We start from the raw sequence: 9586 nt of genomic DNA on the forward strand, positions 1-9586 counted from the left end.
TCTCAGTGAACTTCCTGGGCCACACCCTCCTGCCTATACCCCTGCTTTGTGCAACCATCTTCCTGAAATATATATAGTTGAGAGAAATTTCTAGGGATATTTTTGGGAGACAGCTGCTTGTGATTGTAGCCGAGCGTTATGGGTGGCGCTGGCCAAGAGGGCAGGGCGGGGACCGGAGCTGCTGAAAGTGGGCAGGGAGAAGGCAGAGGTAGAGTCCCTCACGGAGCCCTGCCTTATAGACACCCGTGGAGCCAGTGGACGGATGAATGAAGACGTGAAGGACAGAGTTCTCCATCTGCCCTTCGGGGTGATGTGGAAGCCAACCGAATCCTAGTCGGACATTTCCAAGATCCTAAATGTTTCAGATCCTCAAGGAGGAATCCCTCTTCCCCAGTGTTCAGTTATTCACACAACAACGTGCAGGGACTTGCAGAGAACGAACTAAATGTGAGAGCCACGATTCTCAGGCATAATCTGTTGCGGCAACACCCGAAGCTCTGTCAGAAGGGAACCGCCTCAGGCAGGGCCCCACCTTCCCGGTTGGCTACAGTGTGCGTCCTGAGGCTGTGTTCCCACTTTGTCCTGAAATGGTTTTACATGGGAAAAAAGGGGGGTGGGGGTGGGGAGAATCTTGGATCAAACAAGGTTGGGAAATACATACTAAATTCCTTTCTTGGTAAAAGGCAGCCCAAAAGCTGCAGCTCATTCCGGTAATGTGCAACCACACATTAGCATGTGAAAAACGGCAGAAGGTTCTGCAATTAAAAAAACATATTTAACTTTACTTAACCTCACATTTCCAAAGTTTACTTGTCAAAAACAAAAACAAAAACAAAAAACACTTTTGGCAGTGTGTGGTAGACAGAACAATGCCGTCCCCTCCCCCACTGCCCCCACAAAGATGTCCGGTGTCCTAATCCCCAGAATCTGTGATAATCTACCTCACATGGAAAAGGGATTCACTGATCTGATTAAGAATCTTGAAATGGGAAAATTACCCTGATTATCCGGATGGACCGAATCTAATCACCAGGGTCTTTATAAGAGAGAGCAAGAAGGTCAAAGTCAAAAGGAGGTGGGCTGGTAAAGCAGAAGCTGGAGTCCTGCTTCTTAAGATGGAGGAAGGGACCACATGTCAAGGAATATGGGTGTTTCTGGAAACTGGAAAAGTCAAGGAAATGGATTCTCCTCAGAACCTCCAGAAAGAATGCAGCCCTGCCTACACCTTGATTTTAGGACACATTTCAGAGTTCTGACCTCCAGAAGTAGAAGAGAATAAATTTGTGTTGATTTAAGCTGCTAAATTTGTGGCAATTTGTTACAGCAGCACTAGGAAACTAATACAGTGAGTAAGTATTAATATCTCATGTTTGATTAATAGAATTTGGGAAGCTGAGGATCTCCCTGCTTCATTGCCAGGCACAAAGCAAGGCTCTGCTCCCCTAACAAGGCTCCCAGGTGCCCCCTCGACTGCTCAGCTCCAGGGCCTCGGGGGTCTTATTTCTGCAGATATGTTAACAGTAGTCGGAGAAGCACATCCTCTACAAATCAGGATATGGTATTATTCACTTTCTTGTGACCATAGAACAGGGATGAAGGGGTGAGTCCAGTACAAAGCTGTGAAAAGCCTGTCCTGGGGAGACCCAGCTGGAAGGGGTGGCAAATGAGCGAGTGCAAATGTTCTGAGCAGGAGTAATGGATCAGCGGTTCAGAACGCCTGTCACTGACATCCTGGTGCTTCTTTCTGTTTCTCCAGCACATCTAATTACAGAGACACTGTGAAACTTCCCAGGCTCCTGACGGAACATTTTGGGAAAGGGCTACACAAAGAAACCTTCAAGGCTTCTTTCCAGAACCAGTTCGAAGTCAGTGTTTGGGGCTAAAAGTCCAAGTGACTGAGATGCTATATAACAAAGCCCTGACGGATGTTTTCGTATAAAGAAAGGTCAGAGGGGCTGGAAAAAAAGCATAGAATCATCCTGCCAAAAGTTTTGCAAAAGAGAACTGGATCAAAAATAAAATTGCTGAAATAGAAAAATAACTCCAATTCTTCATTTTTCACATGTTGGGTCTTTCATGCAAGCATTCAGTAGCATAGTTGAAAAGCACTGTTCACTTACTGTTGATTCAATTACAATGTATTGTTCTCCACGGGGCCATCCCACCCGGTGTGCAAATGAAACCGTCTGCAGTTTCGCACACAGGCCCATTGTATGCTGCCTCCAGTCCTTGCTCCATTGTTTCTTTTAGAATGCTCTCCCCCATCTCCAGGCAGCAAGTCATACGTCTTCAAGGCCTGGCTCCTCCAATTGGCCTTCCCTGGCTCGCCAGCCAGAAACAATCCTTCACTCCCTGGAACAAGCTGTCCCTTTCCAGTGGCCTTTTACCACATCGAGTGTCAGAATTCCGTGCATCCCTCGTCTCCCTCCTTAGGTCACCAGCTCACTGGGGGTCTGTCTTCATCAGGGCTCTTTACACTGCAGACACCAGAAACCCCCTCTGCCTAGCTTAATCAGAAAAAAAAAATGTATTATAAGAATGCTAAATCATGAGATATCATGCAAGGTGAAATAACTCAGATGAAAAAGAAAGAACCATATGATCTCACTCATGTGTAAAACAAAAAGCAACAAACAAACAAACTCATAGATACAGACAACAGAATGGTGGTTACCAGGGGAAGGGTTGGGGGGCAGACGAAGAAGGGAAGAAGGGTCAAATACAAGGTGACCAAGGTGACGGAAGGAGCCTAGACTTACTTCGGGTGGGAAGCACAGAGCACACAGATGTCTGATTATAAAGTTATACACCTGAAATGTACATGTTATTAACCAATGTTACCCCAATAAATTTAATTTAAAGAAAACAATGCTGGTTTATCTCCAGAAGCCTATGTCAGAAGGACCCACTCTAATGACCTAATTTTAACTACTTTCATCTTCCAGGCCTCTACTTCTAAATAACGTCACATTCTGAGGTACTAGGGGTTACAACTTAACATATCAGTTGGGGGAAGGGGACAGTCCCAGAGAGCAGTTTCCAGGCTCTCGGCCTCACGTGGAAAGGTGCTGGCTCGGGTAGTAGATGGTCATCAGCTGTGACTAGTTGGTCATCAGCTGTTAGTTGTTAGCCACTGGCCACTGATATAACTGCTGGGGCTGAGCTAGCAAGAGCGGATTGCAGTTAGCAAGTGAGGTTGGCTGGCAGAGAAGTGGATGGCAGATTGCAGATCGTGTGGCTCCTGCTTCCTGTGTCTCCAACCCAGCCGCCAGCGAGACTATAGTGGTAGGACTCCCCTCCCTATCCATGGCTCTGTGGGTGTTCCGTTTTGGCTTCATCATGTCCTGTGTTCTCATGTGGGGAGTGGGACTAGAGACCTTGCATAACAACACAATTTAACCCATAACATTTAGTAACACAGCCCCAATTTTGATTTGAGTGACAATGTGACCAGTTAAAAATACTTGTCTCCACACTTCCGTTTATCTAGAGATGGCCATGAGACCCAGTTCTGGCAAATGAGATATAAATAAAATCCATTGGGTGGGGCTTCTGGAAATGCTCGTGTCATTCTTCATAGTCCCCTTCTTCCTTCCTGAGCACAGATGTGACACAGAAAAAAAGGTAGAGCAGTTACCTTGCCACATGACAGTAGAAGCTACATGCTAAACTGGTGACGGAAGACGACAGAAGGAAGCTGGGGTCCCGATGACTTCTTTGAGCCACTGCACTCTCCCTGGACCGACTCCTTGTCCTGTGAGAAAAATGAACAGCTCATTATTTAAGTCGGTGGTTTTCAGTCAGACACCAGCTCCCTCATCCGGCCTCCATCTCCTGGGAGACACCTCACAATGTATGGAGGAGACATTTGTGGTTGTCACAACTAGGAAGGGCCCTACAAGTACTAGTGGGTCAAGTACAAGGACAATGCTAAACGTTGCGCAGTGCACAGAGCAGCCCCCCACCCACCAAAGCATTACCCCACCCAAAGGCAACAGGGCCAAGGTTTCAGAAAGCCTGGTTAAAGTCACTGTTGACAGATTTCAGTTATGTGAAATCCATCTGATCGACCGGGAGCACAGCAGAGCCCAAGAGAGACAGGCCCAGGAATTGGAAGCCATGGGAATTACGTTTTATCTTCTCCTGTTCTCCGCAACGCCCCAGCCTCTCCTTTCTGTTCCTCTCTGCAAGTCTGTTCTATTCTTTTCTCTCTGTTGACTGAGGCTCTTTGCTTCCCTGTAAGTATACAGCCAAAGGTAGCATTCCAGTCTGTGTTGAATTTACGTGTCCTGAGTTCCAGCACTAGTTTCTGGAATTAAAAAGAAAAAATTGATCTGCCCTAACTAAAGAATTTGAGTTGGGCTCCAAATCAATTCTGCTCAGTGGAAGCAAGTTGTATGTCTAAAACGAGGCTGCTGGGTCCCTCCTTAGGGAGCGGTAGAAGAGGCTAGAGAAGGAAGTTTCCTAAGAACGATTAAGAAGACTCAGTGGGTGTCCCCTTCAAGCAAGGGACCCATTGTCTCCATTTTGAATCCTTCCTGGCATCCCGCACAGTGCCTTGCATGCAGAAAAGGCTCAATGGACACATAACCAGTGGTTAACACGTTGCGTACGGATCACGAGAATCTTCGTTTTTTTTCTGAGCCATGCGTTAAGGACGGATAACGAGAATTCTCGTTTTTACTGTTGACTCTTTTTATTTTGCATATTTTATTGAATTATTTGTGTTTCATTAATATCTAACAGGCACCGCTTTCACCACCCAGATCCGGAGACAGGAGGGATTACTAACATCATAGGTGAGTAAATCCTAAAAAATTCCATAGAAAAATAGTAAATGACAGAAGCATTTACGCTTTAAAGAGAAGAGTGAATTTTAAAGTAGTTTTTTTAAAAAACCTGCCGGAACAGAGGGGTATGAGGGATTTAAACCCCGCCGTACGCAACGTGTTAAGAGGACACAGAAAGAGCAAGGTGCTCTGGAACCAAGGCACTATGTCATTATACTATTTATCTAGGAGTCCCAGGCACCACTGCATGGGGAGGAAAGAACCTTTCCCCATTGACACACAAAAGATTAAAAGTAAGTGTCCTCAACACACACCTACCCCAAGTATATTTACTAAACTTTTTCTGAGTTTCCAGAATTCTTTGATGCCTGTAGTATATGCGTATTTATTGTACATTTCTCATATTACTATTAGGACCTATTGCTTTAAATGTAAACGTTCTTTACCTGGAAAAGTATCAGCATTTGAATAAAAATATACTGAGGATATTATTTGAAAACAACTAACACACTGTTTAAAAATAAATGTGTCCTGAGCCTCACCACCTTTTGGACACTTGGTGACTTGTTCAAGTGCCCACTCCAACTGCTGTATTCTTCTCCAACTCCCTTCTTCACCCCCAGAGCCCCAAACCATTGTCCCACACCACTGGCCCTTTGGGGTCCAGACTCCTCCCTCTCATCCCCTAAGCCCATTCTCACACCACCTCTCCAAACTGGTCTGCAGTTTGTCCAGTTGTCAGGGTCCTGCTAATTAACTGGCTGGTTGACCTCATAAACTCCTTCAAACAAAGGGGTTTCTAACTGGATAATGTGATTCCTTTCCCAGTCCCCTGCCCCAGCCCCTGGAATATGTGGGTTTTGCTTTTTTGTTTTGTTTTCTTTTTTCCCCCCAAAAAAATAAGGAAATAAGGTTTATTTTCTATTGAAAATAAGCAATAAAAATACCACTGCTTTCAAACTAACTATAGGTAGGACTTGAAACATTTTAACAATACATTTTTAAAATGTTTACCATTGAAAAATTCTAAAGTGCGTTTAAGGAGCAGTAAACTTAGAATATCCTAAACCATGCAAAGTGAGAGGTAACAACAGCATCAAAATAACAGACACAGATCAGTATTTGTGTGGATAAGCTAATGCCCACTTTCCAGAAAGTCAAGAAATGGTCACATTCTTCCCCCAAATGTATTGGCTTTCCCAAGGATAATGTTTCATACGAGCTCTGGGAACCAGTGCTGTTGGTCACCAGCAGTACTTGCTGTGGGCGTCGCATTCAGCTCTGGCGTGTTGCAGAGGAAGTCGTGTGGATTCTAGAAGCCAAAGCCACATCTGGACCAGTTAAGTCTGCTAAGAACCTGTCTACTGAATATGTGTTTTAGCAGGAGCCTTCAAACAGCATAATCTGGTGACTGAGTGGGGGCAGGAATTCCATGCATTGACACAGGTCACTTGGGAAGATCATTTTGATTGAGGAGCCTTTGTCGGGGCCACCAAACCGTAAGGACATCCCCGTGCATTGAGCACCTTGTGTGCTGGGCCGAGCGCTACTGAGCAGTATGGCATCCTACAAAGACCCGGGAGGTCGACACAGTAGCTGCAATTTGCAAATCTGCAGAAGACGGTCATAAGGAAAAACCAATTTTCTTTGCCAAGGCCACACAGAAATTCAGGACTGGACCTGAGATCCAACCCAGGTCTGTGTGTGTGTCTGTTTTGCACCCCAGGCAACCAGTATACACTCCCTTACACCCAGCAGGCTTCTCGGTGAGCTCTACAACAGCCCATTCAGCAATAAACACGCATGTCCGCCGTCCAGCCCGTGTGTGTGTGTGTGTGTGTGTGTGTGTGTGTGTGTGTGTACTTCCAGGCCACAGTATCTACTTTAAGGTCATAGTATCTACTCCTGGGTCACGTTATCTACTTCTGGGTCCCAGGGAATGGCTTCTGCAGCATGGGCCTCCTGTAGTATCTCCCTGCTTGTCTCTCACTGGCCACCCTTGGAGGACCTGACCACCTCCACAGTCACATCCGGTTCTGCATTTACTGAGTGAAGACTTGCTGAGATGTTTAAGGAAGAAAGGACATCACTCAGAGCACTGGAACAGATTCACCATCACCACCTCTTCCCTCCTACCTCTATATCCCCATGACCAACTATGAACAAGCTCCTAAACTCTGCTGCCCAGGAAGACTCCATGGAGTTGGGGGCCACTGTGCCTACAAGCTCCTTTTCTGTTGCCACCTTTAGCGCTCCCAAGGAAATCCACAGAGGGCGTCCTCCAGCGTTTGTGTCAGCGGGCTCTGGCCCCCAGGGGACCTCAGAATCAAAACCTGTGGCTGGGCTGGAATCTTACACTTTACTTTCCCTAGACATATCCACATTGAAATAACTTTTACAAATGAAATCATAAGAACATTAGAGTTAATTATATACTGTTAAAGTCATTGCTGTGGCAAAAGCCCGGGAAAATGAAGAACCTTTTTCTAATTAAAATAAACAAATTTCAGGTCACCTTTTTGCTTTACTTGTCTAAGTGAAAATGAGGCACAACCACATTCCAAAACATGTTGCCAAAAACCAGGTTAAAAAAAAAAAATCCTCTAAGAAATACTTAGTAAATTGGAATTCCTGACCCTTTCAAAACATCTTCCACAATGAATTTCAGCCTGAACTTTTTATCTAGAAGAGCTCAAGGGTTTGGGGTGGGGTGAGGGCAGGACGGAGGTAAAGAAAAGAGCTAAGGATACACTCTCCGTCCTGTAGTTGGAAACACAGCAAGAGTCAGAATATCTGAAGCAAGAAATGAACAAAAGTCTTCACTGAGTCCAGGGGCAACAAGCTTTCTCCTAAAGCCTGCGTATTTAATTCCACAATGGCATAGGCTTGTTTGGCTTCCAGAATGGTGTCGCCCATCTTATGTAATTTGCATAAAAATGTCAGGAATGTACGGGTGTGAAATATTAACAACTCTCTATATAATTATTAAGGGATTCTTTTGCAGAGTAAAAAATTGTTATGGAGTTTAAATAAAGGCTGAGAAGGACATTTCATTAGTTCCTCTTTTTCCTTTCAGAGCAGTGGGAATCAAAATTTATAATAATGGAGGTCTCTTTGATGAAGAGTGATAAGGCTAAGGTTTCTGATTATGGCTACAAATTCTTTAAATAGCTGCCATAATTAATTATTAAGAGAAGTAGCCTTCTTTTACATGTGGAAGACTAAAATTGTGAGCAAGAGAAAATATAAGATGTCAGTACATGATCTTTTAGGGCACAGGGAGCTTTAAATGGATTCCTGTTGGTCAGCATTTTGGAAGCGGAGATGTCACTTTTGAGGAAGTGTCTCCAAGAGATGTTTTTGCCCTCAAACAGTCATGATAAAGAAAATGCTGTTCTTTCTTTTGCCTGGTGCTGTTCAACATTGGAGGACGAGGAGGAAAATCAGACACTCACTCTTGTATTTCCTCTCTGTGGTTCACAGACGTAGGTCTGACTTGCAGAAAACATGTACCAGACACAGGAGAGATGGTCATGCAGCACCACCGAGGGTCTAGACGGGTCCCTGAGAGGGTAACACACCAGTGTTTCAAGGGGTGCAGGAAGGAACACTGCTAGCTAGATTCGTTTCCTTTTTTGATTCTTGGGAGGCTGACTTTCATTTCCCCAAAGTACATGCAGAGTTGGTATGGGGCTTCCAGCCTGGCCGGCCTCTGGCGGGAGCTGTGGACAAAACCCTGAGATTTGGAACTAAGTGTTCAGAAGCACAAAACACTGCAAACTCCTACAGACCTGAGGGCATTGTGCCTTGTGGCCACACACTTCTGGAAATGTGGACAGATGTTGGAGCCCATGGTGGGTAGAGGACTGAGTGAGGGAAGTATGAGCCGCAGGGCTTCTGTGTGCACACACGTGTGCATCAGCGTTGCTTTGCACAAGCTCACATCTGTGTGTGGTGTGTGGCCTGTACTTCATTAGCAAGAATAAAAATCATGAAGGCTTTCAGAGGCACTTGGGCTGGATGTGCACCTTTTTAAAAATTTCCTGCCTGGCTACAAATGTCCCGAGGAAGTGAATCTCCACTTGCTGATGACCTCATTTCCACCTCATTTCTCAACAATGCGGCCAGGCCTCCGGAGAGGCTTACTCAGCCAGTCAGTGGGTGCTGAGGGCAGTGGAAGGTGCTACACGCGGGTACTACAGGCCGGGGCTGCAGCCGGCACTGTCTTCTGCTGCATGTTGTGCCCCTGGTCCACCATCCAGGCTCCCAGCCCCACACACCTCTCCACCACGAGGTGCAGTTGGCAAAGTCATTCCTAAGATGACACATTAGGGTGATCACCGTTCCCAGATAATAAAGAGCCCAGGTGGAGAGGGTCCAGCTGACAAGGTGGGGTCATCAGTTACGTGCAAAGACCAGAACTGTGACAGTGATGTAGGTTTCCTGTGATTATGCCATGGAAATTAGTCACCCAACAGAATCAGCAAAACGTCTATTATTGATGACGTTTGCCAAACTGGAGATAAATCGGTGCTTTATCCTGACCCAGTGACAATGATAAATGACTGTTATTAAATCAATAGATCAATCCAAAGCCAATAAGGCAAGACATCCCGAGGTCGATCAAAGCAATATCCTACCACAAGGAGCCCACAGGTCAGCTCGCCACGGAACGGGAGCTCGGAACGTACCAAGACAGCCTGAGCGAGCAGAAAGTTAAAACCCCTGTCCTTTCTCTGCTCATTTCTTTAATTTCAAAGAAAAGTAGAGGCAGGCCCTATCTGCAGTTATATACG

General features: G+C 45.5%; 1 long non-coding RNA gene across 2 annotated transcripts; it reads right to left on the reverse strand.

Annotated features, from left to right (window-relative positions):
- Positions 1-764: 764 nt before the first annotated feature.
- Positions 765-4387, reverse strand: LOC109457141 (uncharacterized). 2 transcript variants are annotated; one of them, XR_002138972.2, is made up of 3 exons: positions 4131-4387; positions 3638-3754; positions 765-2503 (listed from the first exon to the last, which is right to left on the reverse strand). It is a non-coding gene; the product is annotated as an uncharacterized LOC109457141 (long non-coding RNA). The 2 variants fall into 2 exon arrangements; XR_012496968.1 differs by having other exon boundaries at positions 765-2507.
- Positions 4388-9586: the final 5199 nt, after the last annotated feature.

The sequence above is a fragment of the Rhinolophus sinicus genome, linkage group LG05 (genome assembly GCF_036562045.2).
Source record: "Rhinolophus sinicus isolate RSC01 linkage group LG05, ASM3656204v1, whole genome shotgun sequence".
NCBI lineage: Eukaryota > Metazoa > Chordata > Mammalia > Chiroptera > Rhinolophidae > Rhinolophus > Rhinolophus sinicus.